A 23,702-nucleotide genomic window follows, 5' to 3' on the forward strand; every position below is an offset into this window, starting at 1 on the left:
GTCCTAGATGTTCATTGGAAGAACTGATGCTGAAGCTGGAAGTCCAATACTTTGGCCACCTCATGCGAAGAGTTGACTCATTGGAAAAGACTCTAATGCTGGGAGGGATGGGGGCAGGAGGAGAAGGGGAAGACAGAGGATGAGATGGCATCACTGACTTGATGGACATGAGTTTGGGTGAACTCTGGGAGTTGGTGATGGACAGGGAGGCCTGGCATGCTGTGATTCATGGGGTTGCAAAGAGTCCGACACTACTGAGTGACTGAACTGAACTGAACTGATAATATGAAGACCAGTATGAGAGCAGAAACATAAGTCAACTTGTGAATAAACATAATTGAAAATATAAATCATCATAATAAACTATGAATTCTTCAGGTTCCTGGTGCTATATTCAAATGCATCTCTTTTATATTATGAAAGAGAACAAGTAAACTGTGAGGATGAAAGGATGTTTTGCAGGATAGCCTATTTTAGACTTTCTCTTTAACAAGTGCTGGAAAAAAATTTAAATGCTCCAATTTTGTGCTTTGAAGTATGTTATGAGAGTGCATGATTCCAACTTAATAAAACGTATTATCACTTCATTCAACAGAAAGAATAGAGACTTGAATTTCCCCAAGTTATTCTTTTAAAGACTCATTATTTTATTCAGGATTGGTTTCCCTTAGACGCTCAGTGACAATATGAGAGTCGTAGTGAGTTACGGTAGTAATTATCTGGGTCTCCATGTTTCTGAGATCCCAATTCACTACCACAAAAGGCTCCGCATTCTCTTAAGACTCTGACTAGTCTTTGATGTAACTTGACTGTGAAAGACTGGTGTGCCTCACAAGCTGGCATCTCTAAAAATACTCAAGCCTCCTAAGTTTGTATTCTTCTCTCATAATATCCAATATTGAGTCTTTCTTCTGAAATGAGCATCTGCCAGTCATTTGCTGTGTTTCCAGAAAACCGGCTCCTAAGAAATGCCATGACCAGATCATCAGGACACTCTTCCTTCTCTGGTCATGTCCTATTTCATGACACACTGTTGGGCTGCATGGTTCCTCCAAAGCCAGAACTTTCCCAGGTCACAGTCCAGCTCAGAATGAAGTACCTAAGTATAGTTCAATAGGGATGACAGACAGCTCACCGAGTGAATGGGAAACTACAGGAATAAATGGAGAACTGCATTTACACACACACACATACACACGTGCAAATATGAATAAACTTTTCATGAAAAAACCTACCTACTTCCATGCTTCACAGTCTGGTTCCAGTCAAACCGTTTTTCTATTTCCACTTTTCCAAGTCCCATGATTTATTTTTCTTACAAACCACTTCCCAAATTATAAACTTCTTTTTATCAAATGGTCCTCAGCACAAATCATGAGTGTCTTGATATCTCGGAGGCTGGATCACCATACAAAGGGCAACTGCACCTGTCACTGAGGCAGGCCCTGACCTCCAGGTGCTTCATTCTCTCTAGACCAGCGGTCCCTAAAACTTTGGCCCCAGGGCTGGATGGTTTTAGGATGACTCAAGTGCATTACATTTATTGTGCACTTTATTTCTATTATTATTCCCTGGGGCCTCCCTGGTGACTCAGACAGTAAAAAACCTGCCTGCAATGCAGGAGACAGGGGTTTGATCCCTGGGTCAGGAATATCCCCTGGAGAAGGAAATGGCAACCCACTCCAGTGTTCTTGCTTAGAGAGCTCCATGGACCGAGGAGCCTTGCAGGCTACAGTCCATGGGGTCGAAAAGAGTCGGACACTACTTAGCAACTAACACACACATTTCTATTATTATTAACATCAGCTCCACCTCTGATCATCAGGCATTAGATCCCAGACCTTAGAGCATTAGGGACCCCTGCTCTAGACGACCACAAGAGGAAGCACTGTCACCTCATACCCTTTAGGCTCTGGGTAAAAGTCAGTGTCTTCTTCCAATGGAAACATATTTATGTATAGCACTCAAGTGCTTAAGAACACCCCCTCCTTTTCCACCCTCTGTCTATATTTAATATTTCAGAATTGGCCCTCAATAAAGTCTAAATAATAGCAAGTGCCCCCATGGCCTACCATCAAGCGTTTTATTGAGACATCAGCGTTCCCACATGCACTAAAGTGAGATTAAAAATTAATGAACTGCACAAATTATTTTATTACGATACGGTATTTTTTATTCTCTCCTAGTTCTTCACAACGTCCTGTGTACTTCTCCAGAGACTAAAAGTGCGCTTAGAGTTAAATCTAAAATAGGCTACTTTCCACAGTGGTTATAACCAGGGTTGCAAGGTCAAACTGCCCACTGAGGAAATGATAGCCTTTGTTTTGGTAACTTATTAACTTTCAGTTATTGTCTCATACATCGCTTCTGCATAAAGGGCCTCTTGTGCTATGAAATATGCCCACCATCTAGGTACCTATCTTCTCTCCTATTTATTAGGTGGATTAATAAGCAATCATGCAGGCAAATTAAAAGAAGAGAGTTTTCTCACGGACACTAAAGACCATCCAGACCTAAAGTAAGAATATTTTTCCAAATTGTGATTAAGATGCAACAGAACTCATTCAGTTGCTATCTAAATAACATTCTTACAAGTAAGACACCTGCATGGAAGTATCTCCCAACATTTTATATCCCCACTTTTAACTAACAATACATAAGTTGAAGGAAAAAAATTTTTTTATGTTAAAGTGGTCTCCATTTGCGCTAAACTTAGTGTATGGCATGTCATTCGTATGGCCAAAAAGTGGGAAGTAGAAAAGTTTTGAATAACTGGCACAGGTGTGAATAACAGTGCGTCCACTAGCAATATATTTGCTTTACTTTTATGATTAAAGTCATTATCCTAGAGATTTCTGGGTTCCTGGGACAAAGACAGCAATAATAATATGCTAATTCAAAGTCAATACACCTCCTATGCAAAATACACACACTTCACACTAATTATAAATGCAACAGGATTTTCTGCATAGAAGTTTTCACAGACACGCCTTTCAACTGTTCCATCTAACTGTGTTTGCATGGAAATGCCCAGACCAGGGACCAAGGTCTCCACGTGTTACAGATGTGTACCATCCTCTCTCTACTGTTTTCGGTTCACAATCTTTACGCTGAAATACAAATCCTCACAAGGTGTATCCCAACCTTTCGAACTTTTTCACTAACATTCAATTCATATGCATTTTGTGCTCTCCTCAAATCAGACGCTTCTCTGAAAGCACCCTTGACACTTTTCAGGCTGTGTGCTAAGTCGCTTCAGTCATGTCCCACTCTGCTAACCTATGGACTGTAGCCTGCCACTCTCCTCTGTCCATGGGATTCTCCAGGCAAGAATACTGGAGTGGGTTGCCATGCCCTCCTTCAGGGTATCTTCATGACCCAGGGACTGAACCCATGTCTCTTATGTCTCCTACATCGGCAGGCGGGTTCTTTACCACTAGCACCACCTGGGAAGCCACCTCTTCAGGTTGGCACCTATCAAAATCAAGGCCCACCTAAAGCACCTCATTCTCATAGGAAACTCTCTCGATATCCCCACCCAAGGGTGATGTTGCACCTTAATATTTCATATATTCCTGACGTGATCTCAACCTGCTTTTTTTAAATTTTTTGTGATAAATATTTTATTTTTAACATTATTTTATTTTTTATTGGACTATAGTTGCTCCACAATGTTGTGTTAGCTTCTGCTATACCGAAAAGTGAATCAGCTATACATAAACACCCTGTTTTTTGGGTTTTCCTCCCACTTAGGTCACCAGAGAGCACTGAGTTGAGTTCCCTGTGCTTACAGCAGGTTCTTATTAGTTATCTCTTTTATACATAGTAGTGTATATATGTCAATCCCAATCTTCCAATCCATTCCACCTCCCCTTCCCCTCTTGGTATCCATATGTTTGTCCTCTTGTCTGTGTCTCTATTTCTGCTTTGCAAATAAGTTCATCTATACCGTTTTCCTCGGAGAAGGCAATGGCACCCCACTCCAGTACTCTTGCCTGGAAAATCCCATTGATGGAGGAGCCTGGTAGGCTGAAGTCCATGGGGTCGCTAAGGGTCAGACACAACTGAGCAACTTCACTTTCACTTTTCACTTTCATGCATTGGAGAAGGAACTGGCAACCCACTCCAGTGTTCTTGCCTGGAGAATCCTAGGGACGAGGGAGCCTGGTGGGCTGCCGTCTATGAGGTCGCACAGAGTCGGACACGACTGAAGTGATTTAGCAGCAGCAACAGCATACCATTTTTCTAAATTCCATATATATGCACAACCTGTTTCTTTTAATTATAGCTTCCTTTGCATAGTTATTTTCCTTAATATAGAAAACTACAAAAGTTTTGATGATGCCTCACAAGGGCAGAAGAAAACTTTTGGCAGTAAGGACTATGTTCATGTCACTATCTTGATTGTCGTGACAGTCCCACAGTGTAAACAGTTTCAAATCATGCCCCATAGGGTTAACAGAACTGGTGACTAACAGAAGAAAGTCTTGAGCTTGTCTTAAAGAACAGCAGGTAAAGGATCCGCTTGTTAAAAACCCCTCTACTTCTAACCTGCCTTCACTGACCGAGCTTACCTTAATCATTATTTTTTAATTTATTTCACTTAAAAAAAGTTTTGATGATGAGAATAGTCCGTCTTCTTTATATTTTATATACTATTTATATTTTATTTCATATTCCCATACATTTTACACATACGAGTATCTCCATAATCATCTATGTTAAAATAGATTTGTATTATATTATTGGACATTCCAGCTCTCTTCCAGTTGTAAGCCTCAAAAAGCATGTCTAGACCTTGTCTGTAAAATGTTTCTAAACCAGCTGGCAAGAGGATATATTCTGAAGAGTAACTGGAGGTAAGTAATTTTTTTGAGGATTCATAAAAAAATAATAGCCTGAAGTAGATTTCAGACACGAACAGCCTGATCCCTAAAGAAATTAATAAAATAAAAAATGAAAACTACATAATAAGAGGTCTAATTGAAGGAACCAGGAATATTTAGCCTGGAGAAAAGAATACTTAGGGTGAACATGATTGCTATCTTTAAATAATGATATGATTGTCATGCAAGTCGATGAGCAAACTTGCTCTGGACAGCGGCAGAAGGCTCAATTGATGAACTGAAGTGTCCAAGAGTGGACAGGCCTCCCTGAGAAAGGAAGAGTTGTGTGTGTAGAGTGAATGCAAGCAGTCCTTGGTGATTTGTCCTGAGTGATTGCTCCTCACTCAGTTGGGGATTAAATGATGCCTCCAATGGTTTTCTCTAAGCCTGAAATTCAGCGAAAAACTTCACACTACAAAGTGTTCTGTCATCCCTGGACAAATCAATACATCAGACCCTACCCTTAAGGATAATCAGCATAATTCAAATTAAGACACTTTAAAGGATGCCCTAAAAAAGTCATCACTGCAGTGTTACACATTGTACCAGAGTGACAGGAAGAGGCAAAATTACCCACAAAATGCTAAACTAGTACTGGAGGTGCAGCTTGTTCACACCCAAGAGCTGACCTGTCTGGAAACTAGCACTAGGAGAGGTTCCTTTGAACAAGGAAGCAGGCCATCTGCAAATTCCAAAAGAGTCTCAGAAATCCATTTCCCCACGCCTAACCCGCTCACTGCCTCACTTTTCAGAAACACTTACATGCCAGACATAAGAACAGTAGTTTGATTTACACAACAGTGTGGCATATTGTAAAAATCTTTTATGAAACATAAACCAAAACCAGTTGGCTTAAAGGAGATGTCAACCATTAAATATATTGTTAGACACTGTTTGCTTTTGTAAGAAGGGTTAAAATAATCACAGCAAGCTTCAAAGCCAGGAAAACTTGTTATTAATTTCAAAATGTCTTCTCTTTGCTTCTCATTGCTCCCATTCTACATAAGGAAAAGGAAGAATATAGGAAAAGAAAGACAAATTATCAGGATAATGTCCTCACAATCTAAGCTCCTGGGATTACTAGCTAGAATGTACAATTCTTCCAAATCTGTTACTAATATTTAGCATAACTATTCTCAGACGACATTAGGTTTGACATTAGTAAATTCTCACCAAACATGGACAAAAATCAACTGATGACGGAACGAATTTGAGTTTATGGATTAAAAATCTAACCTCCACATAGTATCCAGTTTTTTGCTATATTCTATACTGCCGGGTGATTTATTTTTAAAGGTCATTTTGAGTACTCTCAGCCACCTGGCCCATTTTAAAAGCTACACTTGATTAAATTTGGGCAACAAGTTCATTGCAGTATCACTGAGGTCATCTGAACAAGTAAACAGACTATAAATTCAAAAACAAATGAATTTGGATTCCTTTTCTTTTGCTTGACATGGGTATAACTATCTCAAAATTTTGGTACACATGCTCATCTGTGACCCGTCCAAAATTTAGATGCATTAGGGATATGACACTAAGCTGTGGAGCTGCTGACCATTATCTTTCTGAAAACAATTACATATGCCTGTAATAAATTGCATCAATAGCAGTCAATTATCTCAAGAACACTCTACTAACCCTTGTCACAAATGTATTGCTGTGCACCAGATTTTTTTCCCCCAACAATTGAATTATTCTCGAAACTTAGTATTGCTTCACATCCTAAAAATAGCCACTCCAGTTCTCTTGTGTTACCCTGCTCTGTTCCCAGGAGGTAGGGCAGTGCTATAAACAACGCTTCATTTTTTACAGATGAAGAAACAATGAAATGTAACGGAGGTACAGCCACTTGGCCTGAATCATTTTGAAAATCAATAATGAGGCAAGCAATGAACTAGTGGGGTCAGGATTTACCGTCAGCCCTCCTGGTGTCCTCTGCAACCCTGGTGTGAGCTCTAATGAGCACATCCTCACAACATGGGCACAAAAGAAATGTGAAATCCTCATTTTACCCCCCAGATTTCTATCTCTCCCAACACAACCTTGACACATTGCAAATACATTGAATGACAAGAAAATTAATTGAATGTTTCCAACCCTGGATTCTTTTTTCCCTCGATTAGAGAAATGGGGATTGTTGGAAATGGAAGCATCAGGAGAAAAAATAATAATAATAAAGCCTGATAACTGTTCCATGGATAAAAGAGAAGCTGAACTTCCCATGACCTGTCCATCAAGTGCCGGGGCCAGCCGTTAGGACTGTCCCATGGGGCGCCGCTGAGTTGCAAAGACAGATTTCCTCACTCGCTTCAAGTGAAAAGAAAAGACTCACCCCCAGCTTCTTCATTTTTCTCTGCCTGCATAGGGCAAGGGTCTTCAGTGGAGAAAAGGCGCATCCTCCCTCTTTTCTGCCTAATTCATCCAAGCAGGCCCACCAAGACCCAAGTCTTTCTCAAGCCCCACCGCCCTGAGCCATGACCACCTCCATACAACTTTCCTCCTCAGAGCACCCTAACAAAATATGGCCGAAGAAAACTGTTCTGCAGAGAGGAATCCGGGTTCGACGCTAAACTTCTCTATCCAACCGCAGGAAAAAAACTACCTCAAGATGACTCCATCTGTTCCCTTGCTATAAAAATAAGCGGGAAGTGCAGAACCCGAGAAGAGGCTGACTATGGCTGCAAGAAGTGTCTGTGACTGCTGCATGGAGAAGTGAGGGAGCTGTTTCCTGGAGGACTTAAAAAAAAAAACTGAAGAAACAGTTAAGGGTGAGCAGATTGATGTGCCTGTGGGAGCAAGATTTCATCCCTCATGTGGTTCTGATGACGCCTTTGCTTACAGTGGGTCAAAGGTCTGTTCTCACCAGGCAAACAGTAAGCGTCTTTGAGAATTAGGACTTCAAGCATTCACCAAGTATCGACTGTGCACCTGCTGCACACCACGCCTTGTGTCTACCACGCTTTCGTGAAAGCGGAAACCATCCTCACCCATTAGAAATTTCATAAGAAAAATCACGTTAAAAATGAAAAATTTATTTAAGCAAGACTTAAAATACATTTAAAAAATTCATTTAAACAAAATAAAAACAAAATTAAAAATCCAAATATTATTTGTCGTAATCACTTTAACAAACTGATCAATGTGTTTTACAATAGTTATGTGTCATTTGTAAACCATTTTTTCCTCCATCCCATTAAAAAAAAAAAAAATAGCCAGGACGTGATTCTGTAAGTATGAAGGGTTGTAATGCTAAAGAGGAATTTTTTAAAGAGCTAGTGTTATAATATTTAGTTATTTACAAACAGTACTTCTTTAAAAACTACCTTACTGTGAAAAACATTTCTAGCAGCTACCTTACTAGAAATACAAATACGTGTGTGTGTGTGTGTGTGTGTGTGAAAAGTGAAAGTGAAAGTCCCTCAGTTGTGTCCGAATCTTTGTGACCCCATGGACTATATATAGTCCATGGAATTCGCCAGGCCAGAATACTGGACTGGGTAGCCTTTCCCTTCTCTGGGGGATCATCCCAACTCAGGGATTGAACCCAGGTCTCCCACATTGCAGGTGGATTCTTTACCAGCTGAACCACAAAGAAAGCCCAAGAATATCAGAGTGGGTAGTCTAGCCCTTCTCCAGCGGATCTTCCCGACCCAGGAACTGAACCAGGGTCTCCTGCATTGCAGGCAGATTCTTTACCAACTGAGCTATCAGGGAAGCCGTGTGTGTATATATATATATATAAAATGGGATGTTTTCATTACTGATTTAGTAAGATTTTACAATGTTTCTTTAACTGTTATTTGGATGGAGTGACTCAATATAAAAGCAGAGATTCCTAAAAACATTAGAAAGTAGTACAATGGCCGAATACCATAAAAAGTTTCTAAATTAGTCCACTAGAATATAAACACCATGAGGACAGGAATTTTTTTTTTTTACTATTTTGTTCACTGATGAATCCCCAGTATACAGTACAGCACTTTTTCCAGAGTAGGTGCCTAATAAATTTTTGTTGAATTAATAAATGTTTGTTTAAAAGTCAGCAGTCTCATAAACACTTTAGCTGGTCTCCTAAGAAAGCCCAAGGCCCCAGGAGTAAACACTGGTTCTCTGGCTCTTGCAATTTACGGAGAAGTTCAAGTTGGGTAATTCTGGCCCCAAAGGCTATTTTTAGATCAAAAACTCAAGAAGGATGATACACAGAGAACCACATAATTTAGTCCACTTCACTAGTGTAGCACTGGCTGAGTTAAAGGAGAAATATCCCAAATTTTAATTGCTATTTCCATTTGTTAATTATGAAGAAACAAGTGTCTTCTGACATCACTTCTTAAACCATTTCAATCAAAGTCTAAGAATTTTATTGTCTTTTCTTTTGATCTAACCCCTTCTTTGAAGAAGGAAATGGCAACCCACTCCGGTATTCTTGCCTGCAAAATCCCATGGATGGAGGAGTCCGGGAGGCTACAGTTCACGGGGTCGCAGAGTCAGATGAGCAACTAACACATACCCCTTCTTAACAATAATCTTGCTTGCGTGTGTGCATGCTCAGTCACTAATTTGTGTCTGACTCTTTGAGACCCCGTGGACTGCAGCCCCCCTAGGTTTCCTCTGTTCATGGGATTATTCAGGTAAGAATACTGGAATGGATTGCCATTTCCTCCTCTAGGGGATCTTTCCAAATCAGGGATCAAACCTGTGTCTCCTGTATTAGCAGGAGGATTCTTTACCATTGAGCCACCTGGAAAGCCCCAATCATAGCTACGAGGTATCAAGTGTTTACTGTGTATTGTGGAGAAGGGAATGGCAATCGGCTCCAATATTCTTGCCTGGGGAATTCCATAGACAGAGGAGCCTGGTGGGCTATAGTCCATGGGGTCACAAAGAGTTGGACAGGACTGAGCGACTAACACTTCCACTTTCATTGATACCAGTGTCCACATTCTCATAAAAATTTCCCAATGACCCTTAAACAGAGATTACCATTCTCATTTTGTAATTGCAAAGAGATTAGCTGGCCTTCCTAAATTCCCCGAGCTGGTCGTGGAACTGGAATTCACCCAGGTCTGAAGTGAAGTGAAGTGAAAGTCGCTCGATCGTGTCCGACTCTTTGAGACCCCATGGACTATAAAGTCCATGGAATTCTCCAGAATACTGTAGAGCGGAGCTTTTCCCTTCTCCAGGGGATGGTCCCAGCCCAGGGATTGAACTCAGGTCTCCCACATTGCAAGTGGATTCTTTACCAGCTGAGCCACAAGGATAGCTGCCCTCAAACCAGGTTCTTAACCCCTAGGCTACCTGGGTATCCCACTGGCAGATGTGTATAAACTACTGGGGAGAACAATGCAATAAAGAGACAAAATGGTTGATGATTTCTTTAAATTTTTGAAATAATTTTGATGTGCAAACACTAGCTTATGTGGTGTGGAATGGTGAAAAGACCACAGGTTGTTGGAGCCAAACGGCCCTGAGTTCAGATCCAGCTTCACCACCAACTATCAGAGCATCCTTGCAAAACCACTTACCCTTTCTGAGTCTCGGTTTCGTTAAGTGTAACCATGAGGAGTGTGCCTGCATTGAAGCCTGCACAGAGTAAGTGTTCTTAAAAACCTAAATTCCCTTCCTTCTAACGGATTTGCTAAATTGGCACTGGGCTGATTTTTTTAAGTGTTTGGTTCATCCTTGTAATACCATAATTACAGAATATAATGACACTGCATTCTCTATAACTACAAAGAATTTATAAACTGATAAAATATGAGTTGGAAGAGCCTTTAGAAGCCATCTGTTTCCATCTTTTCCATTTCCAAATCAAGTCCAGAGTATAAAATGACCCATTTCCAAGTTTTTACAAAAAGTTAATTGCAAAGACACAACTAGACTTTAAGTCCTCTGCCCCGGCTCCCACTAACCCCCCAGTTTTTGCCTCACATTACACAGGCATGGCAATGCATGTAATTTTCAGACAATTAAGCAGTATAAAATAACCTCAGTTTAATTGCATCCAATTAACAAACCAAATTAGTGTTTCATATGTACACTATTAAACTAGTTGTCTGGCTTCCAAAAGAAATAAAACACTGTTTCAAATGAATCTAGCATTTTAGTGAACAAAGCTACTTACAATTTAAATTACCTTTCCTATAATCTTCTTTATATGGAATTAGACCTAATCTCCATTTTAAAAGAAATACTCTCTGCAACTATCAGGATGAGAATTACTACACTGCATTCTAAGTATCAAATTTTCCTTCTCACTGTACACATATGATTTTCTAAGATTAGGGTGTTTGTGCAGTTGCATGCCCATACACATATGCATGCCTACAGATCCCCAAGCAAATACAAATGAGGGTGTGTCTACATTTACTTATTGCCTAGTTTCAAAAGTCCCATCTTTCTGTTGAGCTTCTGAAATGTAGTGAATCTGCCATAGTGCAAATAATAAGTTTCAGAGACCTCCTGCTTTCTTTTTCAGAGAAAATAAAACCACCAAATAAATCTGTCAAGAAAAAAAAACAAAAAAAAAAACACTGCTTTTCAAACACACTGCACTAGGCTACCTGTCCAGTATTGCTGTGAATTAGGTATAAAAGTTATCAATGAAAAAGCAGTATTTTAGGGTTTCCCTGGTGGCTCAGTGGCAAGGAGTCCTCCTGCCAATGCGGGAGACACGGGTTTGATCCCTGGTCCAGGAAGATCCCACATGCTGCAGAGCACCTAAGCCCATGTGCCATGTGCTACAATTACTGAGCTTGTGTTCTAGAGCCCAGGAGCCGCAACTACTGAGCCCTCGCACCCAAGAGCAAAAAGAGAAGCCATCTCAATGAGAAGCCCACACACCATAACTAGAAAGTAGCCCCTACTCACAACTAGTGAAAAATCTATGCAGCAAAGAATACAGCCAAAAAATAAATAAATAAAATTTAAAAGCAGTATTCTAACGAACCATGAAATGAATCATCTATTTATTTCTTAAATACTTATACCTAAAAACATAAATAGTTTGTAATTCTCAGTTATAACCATTTTCATAAGTTGGTGAACTTTAACTATTAGTATTTATGAGTATTTTCTGGAGCAAAAAGTTTTACAGGAGGTTAAAATAATAATGCAGTGCTGTATTTAAAATGTAGTTCAAACTGACAATCTGTCATACCTATTGGGTCATTTTTATCAAAATATTTTAATCACTCTTGTTACTATTTTACAAGGTGCTTTTCAGATGTCCATTAACAGGATGACAGAATCATATTGTTAGGCAGTAGTGTCAATCTTTGTTACTTCTCTTTGGACCATTACAACAATTTTACTGCCTCTCAGCTACCAAGATATCCATCCCATATACCCTTACCATCTTTCTAAAACATATACATCATAGTATCACTCCTCTGCTCAAAAACCTAAGTGAAATCCAGCTCAGAAGGGCTGTAGAGCCCCACAGATCTGGAACCAATGTGTCTTTCCAGGCTCACCTTATTCTTTTTCCCCCAGTACTTTAACTCTGCCCCGGAACTCCAGATCAAATTATGCTGGGCCTTTCCCTTCCCCTTTTGTTTACTGAAATCCTACCCAATTTTCCAAGGCCCCAGTTAAAAATCATATCCTCCCAAAAATATTTTCTAATCTTTCCTGCTGGGGGAAAATAAAAAAAGTGCTTCCATTCATACATTGCTTTCACTTGTAAGCTTAATAAAGTTTACTTAGAAACCATCTGTCTTCTCTAGACTGTACAATTCTTGCAGTCAGGGATCTTTGTCTTTCTATTTCTCAGTTATTCATTCTGATCTCCAGTATGACTCCATAGACCAAGCTTGGAATATCTCCAAATACTGACTCTTTCTACCACCTAAATAAAAATTTTTACATTATATAAATTTTAAAACAGGAAGCAAATAATTAAATGATACAGCTGACAAAAGGGAACATGAGTCCAAGACTACATAAAAGAATGTTGTATTTTAAGAACCTCTTTGCCTTCATATTCTCTTGTAAGTATTACACTGACCACTCATCACACAGAAAGCAAAAAAAAAAAAAAATCAGATCCAAATTTCTCCAAAATTTCTAAAGTTTGCAAACATGTAGAAAAATTACCTGGGAAAATGAATGTTTTAGTAGCTATTTAAAATCATAGTAGATCCAGCTCATGCAGAGCTCTAAAGATTAATCGGTTACTTCACACAGTGACCTTGTAAAGACTTTTGAATTTGCAGTTATTCATTAACTGAATCAATGATGCCAGCCAATTAGTTAACTGGAGCCCCAAACAAGTATATTTTAAAACAAACTACTTATTCCTTAAAAAAAAAAAAATCTGTTAGTTTTCATACAACTAACCCCCTCAAACTGAAGTCAGCATATAAAATTATAACAAATTTCCAGGAGAGTCATTTATATGGAGGTACTATGAAAAGACACAGGTTACACACAAGCCTTCTCCAGGTTCTAGGCCCTGCCTCCCAAATTCCCTCTCCAATGAAAGTCTCTAACATGGCCAATGGTAGGTTCATCATATGCCTGGATTTGCCAAGGACAGTCTCTATTTATGCCAAGAAGGACAATCATTCATGTAGTCAACCTGCCCACATATTCTGAACTCATCTTGCATTACCTCTCCTGTTACCCGCCCTCCAGCCCCACTGGCCTGCTTCTAACTCATCAAAACACTGTATATCCCCCAACCTCGGTTCATTTGCATTGTTCCTTCATTGAAGGATATTTCCCTCTCCCCATCTATCTTTTTCTCCTCTTATTTGTTCTGCAGTCTCAGCTCAAGTATCACCTCCTCAGAGAGATCGCCTCCTCACTCCCAGACAGGGATGACAGACCTCTTGTTACACATTCCTTTATGTTTCTTCCATAGCACTTATAACAGACCTAATGATTAGGACCGGTCAGCCCCAACAGATCAAGCTCCTTTTGTGATCTGGTTCATCATCATACCTTTGGTATCCAGCACAAGGTCTGACTCCTAGTATATACTTGTTGAATGAATGGATGAATAAGTTGCAACTGATCAAGACAACCAGGGCACCTGTCATAATACTGTCATAATACTCTAAAGAAAGGGCTAGGATTTTAAGTGAATGACAAGGCAAAACACTGGAGGGCCCTGAATACTTCCTGACTTTACATCCAACCATCTTGTTACCAAAGGAGCAGGTCAAACCCCACCTGCTTTCTGCCCAGAACTGTCTTCAGGCACACAAACATCACTTTCATTGCTTCTTTCCAAAGCTACAAATTTGGAGCCTAATCCTTCATTCATTGCTTCTCTCCAAAGCAAGCAGTTTCCTCAAATACATCAAATGGTTAGATTCCAAATTTGTAGCTGTTAGGAAATCTAAAGTTATGGACACTTGTAAGATCACATGACAGTTAATACATGTCACATGTCAAGTGATGGGCAATGAAAGTATATGTTAAGATTAGTGGCTCATTATTTGACCCAGAACAATAAATGACACAAATTATCAAGCAGTTCTGATTCTATTCTAAATGTAGTGGTTAAAACAGTATAGTCCTAGGTCTATATTAATGCTAGTATCCATGATCTACCTCAGAAACCAAAGATTTCACAGATCAAGTAAGCTGTGTCCTCCCCCTGTACACAAAGACCTGGTGTTGCTTCACAGCAATAGATGAAATGCTGAAATATTTTTCCAAATTACTTAGAGCTATCTCATAGCTACAAATACTGATCTATAACCTCCCTTTTTATTAACTTTGTCATAAACAGCATATAGAAAGCAATGCTTTTGATTGTGATCAAATACCAGGAACAAGCAGAAAATTACATGACTTACACAATTTCCTTCAAATAAGCACAATATTATTTCCATAAAGTTTCCCATTTTCCCTCCATCCTCTATGTTCATCCACAGCTTCGAACATTAAGAAGACTGACTCACTGACTTAAGATTCACTGCAGTTTTACTCAAGATTAATGAAGACTCTGCCTCTGTGGTTACAGCAAAGCCATACACATGGTCTGTTCCTTATGAAATCTGAAGTCTGCTGAGTTGACTTAGCAAACTACCTCTGCTCCTTTTTCTAATATCATTTGAAAAGGCACAATATTTACATACCAAGTTTTAGCCAAACTATGGATTCACAATGAATTAATATATAAATACATTAACCAGAAGCATATCACTGGAAGCTTCAGGTGGAAATTTAAATTGTGAACCATTTCTCCACCTACAGGACCTACAGAGAGTACTGCTGAGGCTGGCTATGAACCCAAATGTGAAAATCATGTTTAACAGACATAGGTAATTAGTTGGATGCACAACCATCCATCCAGTTGATCTTAGCCACTTTCCCCTTATTATAATATTTACCACATCAGGTTATCAATATTCCCCATCCTAATGGATTACACTTTCCTCGCTAAATAACATTTTCTATAGGTCTTTAAAACTTTTTTTCCTATGTTGAAGCTTTCTGATTAATTTCAGCTAAGTACTAATAATTCAAAAATCTAAAACCAACACAGAAAGAGTACATGTAATTTGTAGCTGCTACTGCTGAAATAAACCCTGCTTAAAAAAAAAAATTGGCAAATTCTTAAAGATTCTTCATTTTGATTGAATCAGCATAAAAGATTCAGCCTGATTTTCTGAATAGTGACAAAGCGCCAAAACCTCAAGCAGACACATGTACCATTATTCCACAAGGAACACCTGCAAACATGTTGCTTCTGTTTTGTTTTCATAGTAACAAGAACATTTATCAACACATCTCACGTAAAAGGAGCCTGATCAATCAAAAGATTTTGCTGGCTAATCTTTCAAGGTAGTCAAATAATATGATCTCATTACGTGATAATATACACAGTAAATTCACTTTTATGTTCCATGTTTAAGAGACATATAAACACGTTTTATCTACTCTAATGGTATCTTTCCAAAGACTGCTGCAAGGATCTAACCAGTTGAAAATCAGTTACATCTTAATTTGTAGCATCATTAATATATTATCATGCCCCAAATTACACCCAAATTAATTTCACATTGGTTTAATCATAAATGCCCTTATATAAATAAAAGCAGTCTCTAATAAAGTCAACTACATAAAATACAATCACCATCACAGAAATATAGGTGCCAACAAGCAGATTTTGTTTTGTACCTGACCGATGTTCATAGCAAGAAACTCAGACAATTTTCTAACAGCTTCACCACTGTAATACAACATTTTCCTATATTTAAGAAATATACTGCATTTCAAACCTAGTGGTCAAAAGGGATTATGACACTTGAAGCACACTGTCATTAAGGAGATACAGGTAAATCCCTTTCACCTTAAAATAAAAATGCAGTTTTCATCTGGTACCATGACTTCTTAGTGTTCCACAGGAACACTGTGGAACAGTTTTTGTCTGAATAATGAAAATGATATCCTTTCTACTCAGGTGGAGGGCATTTCTGTCTTGATAAATTATTTGGCCTATATCCTAAAAATCAAAACCAGTCTATTTATTATACAATCTTCTTGGGTAAATTTTTGCTTTGGCACTGTTATATGGAGAATAAGCACAAGACATTCACAAATTCTAATATATATGTGCTATATATATGATATATGTAATATATATTTAAGTACATATAACACATAGGTGCAAATATTTTAAATAACTTGATTTCCTCAAAGACAAACAGCACCAAACATTACTACATCACTAGAGAAAACGTTTCTAATAAAGTTAAACTGTTTTTTTCTAGGAGGACAGATCATAGCAAACTTAATTAAAATGGATCTTATTAATATTTCAAGTAATTTCTGGGCTTGATTAGGCACTACAAAAGAAACAACTGTACTGAAGAGAAAAATCAATAGCCCTTGACCAGGGCTCTGGGTATGCTAGAAAAACACAGTTCTCTCCTGCCTGACCCAGGTCTAGCCTTTGGGGGTGGGGGAAGAGTACCAATAACAATTTGGAAGTCAACTGAATTATTTTTAACACGGCAAAAAAAGGAAGGAGGAAAATCAGTTCAAATTTTCCATTATAATGAAAGTACCGGAAACAAGCCTTTTTATGTTCATTTTAGGCCCAAGTAACTGTGCAGAGAATAGGGCTTTTGCAATGTCAGTTGCACACTCTGCTTCCTGTGCGAATTCTCAACCATTACAGGTGTCCTAAACCCTCCAGTGAAACCGATCTACTATCAAGGGAGTCCTGCGGTCCCCTCGAAGCCATCCCTACTGCCCCCTACCCCGCACGTATGACTGCCCATTTCCTGCGAGCGTCTCTATTAAGGACCCTCTCTCTTTGCACTCCTGCGGTTAAAGTACCCACTTTTCCTTGGCGTGGCATGTAAAAGCTTTCCCATTAGAGAGGACTAGTTCCTGCAGTCCTTTCTACTTAGATGCTTTCAAGTCAGAGAGGAGCCACTTGAAGAAAACCCTCCTCCCCCTCTCCTTTCCCCCCACCGGAGCCACGTCCCTGAAGGACAACACCAAGGGACACTTCCTGACCTTCTACCCCTTCGCCCGATTTCGGCTGGGAGGGCTGGGGTCGCATTTTCTCGTGTCCTCTGCTGCACTGGATGTGTTATGTAAGACGGACAGGACGCGGGAGGCACATGCGTATAAAGCGCACGGATCTGTGATAACAGCTGGGGTGGCAGAGCAGATCTGGAGTCTCCCCCACCAAATACGACAGACACCACACACACACACACACACACACACACACACACACACACACACACACATCACCTCCCCCCCCCCGCCGCCCCCCCCCCCACCCCCAGCAGTGTTTTCCTGTCTCGCCCCTACCAGAACCAGACGCACAGAAAGGAAAGGCGGGGGGAGGGGTGAAGGGAGGTGAGAGAGGAGGAGGAGCGGCCGCACGTCTGCTTTGATAGCAGCCGGCAGAGCCGCCGCGGCAGAGAGCCCCTCGTTAACCCCCTTCCTGTGGCTGCACCACGTCATGGAACATTCCCGGAACGGGCCAACGTTCCACCCACTTCAGGGAACAGACATAAAGGCGCAGACCCAGCTCCCCACAGTGCACAGCCCAAACACACATGTCCCTTTCCCGGTCCCCCGGCAGACGCACAGACGAACACGCATGCAAGACGCCCCCACCGGTCTTCGCGCGCCCCCGGCCAGCCCGCCGCGCCGGGAGCCACTCTGCGGTCGGTGCACCCGCAAGGCGAGGGCGCCTCCGCCTGAACCTTCCATCGAGACAGTCCCCTCCTTCCTCGCTTCCTTCCTTCTCTCCTTCCTTCCTTCCTTCCTTCCCCGCTGGGGAGGAGAAAGGAGTCGCCGAAATGCCAACAGCCGGCTCCTCCGCTGCGCTCGCTCGGCCGCAGGCCGGCGGCCCGGCCCTCGCGCCGCCCGCCCCCGGCCCCGGCCCGCGCCGCGCGGCCCCCTCCCCCGTTACCTGACGACGGGCGGCCGGCGGCCGCGGCAGCCGCAGCGGTGGCCCGGCGGTGCGCGCCGGTGCACGTCCCTCATTAGTAACCAGGCACATTCCTGCCTCCAGCGCTCCCGCGCCGCCCCCTCCCCCCAGGACATTACGCAAAGCAGCCTCCCCTCATCTGCATAGATCCTCGGCCAGGGTATTCCCCGCATTTCCCAACGCGCCGGACCCCCCTCCCGAGGTCTCCCCCATCCCCGCCCCCTCCGACCCTCACCCTCCGGACGCCGGTCCCGAGCCGGGGGCGCGCGCCGGGAGGGGCCAGAGGGGTCCGGCGGAGGCGATTACGGTGTAAAGTGAAACAAGCTCCCAATGCTAAAGAAGGCAGGAAAAAACACCGCGCCGAGGCCACTTACCGAGCCGAGGGACCTAGATTCCCGCCGCTCTGCTCGCCCGAACGGTCGGTCCGCCCTCCACGCACCCCGAGGCTGCACCCAGCACCCCCAAAAGTCGAGACGTGTAGGAATATGGTTAAGGAGCCAGGAGACCCTCCAAGTTGCTCCGGGCTCCCGGGAACCTCAACGTCCAAGACACAACTTGGCCAAGACTTGTGCCACAGTCACCGGAGATGTTTCTGCGGAGACCCTCCTCGGGCGGGCAGAGACAGCGCTCAGCGGCGCCCCGCTCGCCTCCTCTCCACCCCCTCACCTCCAGCCCGCCTCCGGCCGGCCGCCCGCCCCCGGGCCGCTAGCCCCTCGGGCGGCTGTCAGCTCCCGGCCGCCGCCGGGTGACAGGGGCGGGTGGAGGGCGCGACGCGGCGGCCCGAGCCCGAGCGGGCGAGGGGGATCCTCGCAGCAGCAGCAGAGGCGGCCGCTCACCTGGAAAGTCACCGCTGAGAAGGAGGAGGAGGAGGAGGACGGAGAGAAGGAGGAGGAAGAGGAGGGAGAGGAGGAGGGGGAGGAAACCCCCCTGGTGCCCTTGTTCTCGCTGCCGCGGCGGCCGCTCCTCGCCAAGGCTGAGCGTGTCTGGTGGGGGGTGTCTGGTAGCATTTCCTTAAGGACAGAGGGAGGGCGGGTGCGGAGGGAGGGAAGCGATCCCGACCGCCTGCCCAGGCTCCTCTGTCCTTTTATTTATTTTTCTGACACTGTACGGAGATGGGCCCGGGGCAGGGGCCACCGGGCTCGGGAGGGAGCCGCGAGGCCCGGGCCGCAGCCGTCTGCGTGCGGGAGCCGCAGCGGCCGCCTCCCCTCCCGGTCTGTGGACGCACCGGGTTATTCCTGGCAGCGCCTCCCCGAACAGAAGTTACTAGGAGGAGTGCGCGGCGAGGGCGGGCGGGGGGGGAGAGGCGGAGAGAGGGAGGGAGGAAGAGGGAGAGACTCAGCCAGCGACGTCATCGGATCCCCCAGCGCGTCCCAGGGAGGGAGGCTGAACCAGAAAAACCAGTCTGGAGCCGGCGAGCGGAGTGGGTTGAGCGGCTCGCGGGGCGACGGGGCAGGGAGGCGACCGCTAGGGCAGGGCCGGGCCCCCGCGCGGCCGCTCCGGGCGGGAAGACCGCGGCCGCGCTCTTGCTCGCTTGGATCGGGGATCTCCCCCGGAGGGCTGGTCTCTACTTGTCATGCAGAAAAAAAACTTGGGCGTCTCTGGGAGCCTGAGAATTTCCTTTAGGGATGTGGAAACCTCCTCTCCCCACCCCCATCTTCCCTATTTCCCAGATGCTGGTTCCCGGTCTTGAACACGCACGGGATTTACAGAATAATGAGTATTGTCTTGGACGATTCTGGCCGGTTCCATCCTCTGATCCCTTTCCCTCACCCCGCCTCTGCTACTCACATTTCTGTTATCGGTCAAGAAAAACAAAATCAGACTGTAGCTGCTGGCTGCGTTTCTGGAGCTTAGCAAAATGTATTAGTAGCACTTTCCTTGCCCGCCCGCCCCCACCCCCCGCGGAAGCACGAACTTTTCAGGCGCCCGAAATGCCCCAACTGCCTTCCCTGAGGTCACTCACCAGGGCGCCCTGGGCGCACCCAGTTCGGGGAACGCGGCCCGCCCCGCCGGGGTATTCAAATCGGCTGGGGCAGCGGCGCAGGGAGCAGCTGGCGGCTTCCTGGTGGGCCGAGCTGGGACCTGGGGCGAGCGGCCGCCCCTAGCCTGCGCGAGTCCCTTCCTCGGAAGGGACGCGAGTGAAATCACACGCAGCTCAAGGAGAGCGGGGCCGGGGGCGGGGGAATCCCAGGCGAGTAGGCGCCGGGGCGCTGGGCTTCCTCCCCGGCCCGGCGACACCCTGGGAGACACCGGGGCTCCCTCGAGCCGCTAGCCTGCTCGTGTGGACTCATGTACATCCTCGAGGGGGAGGTTCCCTGGAGGCCGCGGCGGCTGGAGAGCCGCGAGAGGCCGTCGGGCCGGGCGGATGCCCCGAGCGCCTCCTCCGGGTGGTCTCCGGACCCGGCGGGGACCGCGCACAGCCCCTCCTGGGCGGCCGAGCAGAGCCGAGTGCCCGGGCGCCGCGGGCCCCAGCCGCCCTCCCCACCCCGCGGCCGCGCCGCCGCCCTGCCCCGGGCGGAGTAAACAAGAGACGCGCAAGATTTGACCTGGCGCGACCCGGATTTCTGGCCGGGGTTCCCCCTGAGCAGGTGACTCCGTGGGAGGGGTGGAAATTAGTCTCTGGAATTCCGGGCCAAATACATTCACTGTGGTTCAGCTTTTAAGGCAGGTATTTCACCGACAACTGCGGACTGTTTTGCGTCTCAAGTTTCAGATTTCGCGGAAAGGGACCAAATGTCAAGGCATATCAAATATTCCCTTCCCTTTTCATTAAAAGAGAGTGCATTAATAGGACAGCCCCTTTAATGACTGCAAGCACTGCCGGTTTCGTTTTTGTTTTGTTTTGTTTTTCTTTTCGACGTATAATCAGTGCATTTCTGAGGTTCCGGTGCAAGGACGACATAGCCCTGAAGGCCGCTTCTGCACCGTCAAGCGGTAATACATTTTTTTATCGATATTTTTTTAAAGGAGAAAAATCTGAACGATTTGTAAAAAGTTTCACTGTGTCCTTTGAAAATGAGTTCATTTAAATTCAGGGCCTACTTCCACTGAAGCGGCTTCTCCTTTCATTGTATAAGTTCTTTAACGTTCTGCCTTTCTTGACTTAACTTGAAGCACCTAATAAAAACTCCCGATCATCATTTTCTCTTAAATGTATGCCATTGCATTTTTAGACATCCGTTTAATACGCAAAACATGATTTTTGAAAATATTTTTCACTGTCAAACCCACTTGCTACATACTCCCAGAACCCATTTTATTTAATTGCTTAATAGAGATTAAGCAGTTTCTTTAAGAATCCAAATTTCTTTCACACACAACAGCAGCTGCCCAAGCTCCCAGAAGCTAAGCAAGGAAAGTAGCAAGCAGTGTTTTGCGTCACAAGAATAAATGTTAGTTGAAATCTTAAAAGTCTGTTTTAAAGGACTAGATTAAATGGTATAATGTGAATATTAGAATACTTAGGTAATTAGTTTACTTTTTTTAAAGCAAATACACATGAGTTTTGATGACCTAAGTGGACCCCTAAAGATAGTCTTTAGTCAAACTTTTGTCCCCAAATCATCAGACACTAAAGATGATAGCCTGAACTGAGTTGAAGCACAAGTAAAAATACTTATGAATATGTGTACACTGGGTGACATCCCCTCTGGTAGGAAGAATCACTGTCTTCAAGTAAAAGCATCCCTGTCTCCAGCCGCTAATGCTAAGACATGTCTGTCTAGTTACTTCTATTTAAGGGCAATATGGCAACAGAAAAAGTCCTCTCCCCAGAGAACTTCAAAGTCAAAACCAAAACTGGCCTTGGTAAACTGTGCACTCAGCCCTGAGAAGTGCTATAGTAAGTGAGGTTGGCTAGGGCAGAGCTTGACCCTGCCTGGACACCCACATGGAGCATCACAACAAGGTAGGAACTTTCTTTTCATTCCTTGTCTTTCTTCTTACTTCTCAGGTTCAAAGGAAAGGAAAATCTGGTAATCTGGATTATGAGATATTAAGAAAGTAAAATAATGCCGCATGGCAGTAGGGTATTTTTTTCGAGTCAGAAATCACTTCAAACTGAAAGCGTGTTTTTTTTTTTTTTTTTTTTAAACTTTCACTGCACTGGTTCTTAGTTGCAGCACGTGGGATCTAGTTCCCCAACCAGGGATCAAACCTGGACCACCTGCATTAGGAGCAAAAGGTCTTAACCACTGGACCACCAGGGAAGTCCCTAAAAGCACTTCATTCAAAAAATATTTATTGAGTGCCTACTGTGTGCTGAAGACACTTAGGATCAGTGAACGCACGAAATATCTCTGCTCTCCTGGAACTTGTATTTTAGTGAGGGGGAAAGGAGATGGAAGAGGAACAGGATATAAAACAGCCCTAACATATAAACGGTGGAGAACTTTGGAAGATAAAATTACAAATTAATTACAAAGAATTACAAAGAAAAACAAAAATAGGGTAAAGGGTGGGGTAAGAGGTGTCATGTTTCAGTATTAAATAGGAAGACCAGAATGGGACTCACTGAGAAGTGACATTTCTGCTGAGGCTTGAAAAGGAAATGATTTGGCAGTGGACATATCTGGAGTAAAGAACTTTTCAGGTAGAGGGACCAGCTAAGATTAAGTTCTAAGACCGGAGCAGGCCTGGCGTGTTTGTGGACCTTAAGAGAAACAGTGTGACAGGAACAGAATGTAACTGCCTGTGAATTAAATAGCCTCCCAGGCCACTGTAGGGACTTTTCTCATTCAGGAAAAAAAAAAAAAGCTTGACAAAGGGCAGATTTATTGTGTTACCACCCAATCCCACTTAATCTGAAAATTTGTGGGCCAGGAATCTGCATTTTAATAAGTTTTTGATCCTTATCCATTCTAAATCTCAAGAGGTACTGCCACAGAGCACAGTGACTGATACACCCAGTCAGGTAGGAACTGGGTACCAAGAGCCATTGTACATAAAGCTTCCAGAATCAGGCAAGGCCGTGTTGTTAATCAGGACTCTTGCAGTTGGCAAGTTGCAATCCTCAACTCAAACTAGCTTAATAAAAGGGACTTCATTGATTCACCCAACCAGAATATCAAGGACTAAATTCCAGTGGGACCCTGAGGCTCAGATGATATTACCCTGGTTCAGTCATTTCCCCTCTCTCAGCTCTTGGTGTCTCTCTGTTCATTTCCCTCTTCAGACCAGCATTCTGCGGTGTGCTGGCTGTAGTCCCAAGTGACTGTTTTCCTAGGTTAGCAACTGCAGTAGGAAAAGACCTTCCCAGATAGCTCAGGCAGGCCTACTAGTCAAGTCCTTGCACCAGAACCAATCATTGACCACAGTTTCTGGAAGGGTACTATGCATTTCGGGTCCATGCTGCTAGGAAGACTGACTTCTTCATTCTTGAGAGCACTCAGGAAATATGT

The 23,702-nt window shown here is 43.6% G+C and overlaps 1 protein-coding gene across 5 annotated transcripts in view; it reads right to left on the reverse strand.

The window, feature by feature from the left end:
* HIVEP2 (human immunodeficiency virus type I enhancer binding protein 2) overlaps positions 1-18,760 on the reverse strand; it is a 218,418-nt gene extending 199,658 nt beyond the window's left edge. For 2 of the 5 annotated variants that reach the window (XM_027551730.1, XM_027551734.1), the window contains exon 1: positions 18,678-18,760. The gene's annotated coding sequence lies outside the window, so the exon portion shown is untranslated. Of the gene's footprint in view, positions 1-17,372; positions 17,561-17,987; positions 18,203-18,285; positions 18,365-18,677 lie in introns of those variants that run through there. The other 3 variants (XM_027551732.1, XM_027551733.1, XM_027551731.1) reach the window with 3 other exon arrangements.
* Between the last annotated feature and the right edge of the window lie 4,942 nt (positions 18,761-23,702).

The sequence above is a fragment of the Bos indicus x Bos taurus genome, chromosome 9 (genome assembly GCF_003369695.1).
Source record: "Bos indicus x Bos taurus breed Angus x Brahman F1 hybrid chromosome 9, Bos_hybrid_MaternalHap_v2.0, whole genome shotgun sequence".
In the NCBI taxonomy this organism is placed as follows: Eukaryota; Metazoa; Chordata; class Mammalia; order Artiodactyla; family Bovidae; genus Bos; species Bos indicus x Bos taurus.